The sequence below is a fragment of the Oncorhynchus kisutch genome, unplaced genomic scaffold (genome assembly GCF_002021735.2).
Source record: "Oncorhynchus kisutch isolate 150728-3 unplaced genomic scaffold, Okis_V2 scaffold2258, whole genome shotgun sequence".
Taxonomy (NCBI): Eukaryota; Metazoa; Chordata; class Actinopteri; order Salmoniformes; family Salmonidae; genus Oncorhynchus; species Oncorhynchus kisutch.
The window spans coordinates 27,501-28,014 of NW_022264203.1; positions in this window are offsets into that span (position 1 = coordinate 27,501).

A 514-nucleotide genomic window follows, 5' to 3' on the forward strand; every position below is an offset into this window, starting at 1 on the left:
CTGGGTTTTCTTTAAACTGTAGTCGGGTCCACATAGATACTGAGTCATGCTGGTGTAGTCTATAAGCGGTGAGCTGGTTGTTAAACTGTTAGTAGGGTCCACCTAGTAATATACTAGTCATGCTGGTGTCGTCTAATAGCTGAAGCTGGTTTAACTATAGTAGGGGTCCCCATAGATACTAGTCATGCTGGTGTAGTCTATAGCCTGAGCTGGTTAAACTGTTAGTAGGGGTCCACATAGATACTAGTTCATGCTGGTTGTAGTCTATAGCTGAGCTGGTGTTAACCTGTAGTAGCGGTCCACATAGATCCTAGTCATGGCTGGTGTAGTCTATAGCTGAGCTGGTTAAACTGTATAACTGATTTGTTATTAATTAAAATTCAATACAATGTTTTAATCTTGTATATTTCCATGAATCATGATGTCTAGTGTTGATGTATATTGGTTGTCATTCAGAACCATTGATATGTTTTCTCAGTTGGTTCTCTGTCTCTATGTAATTCTCCTCAGTATC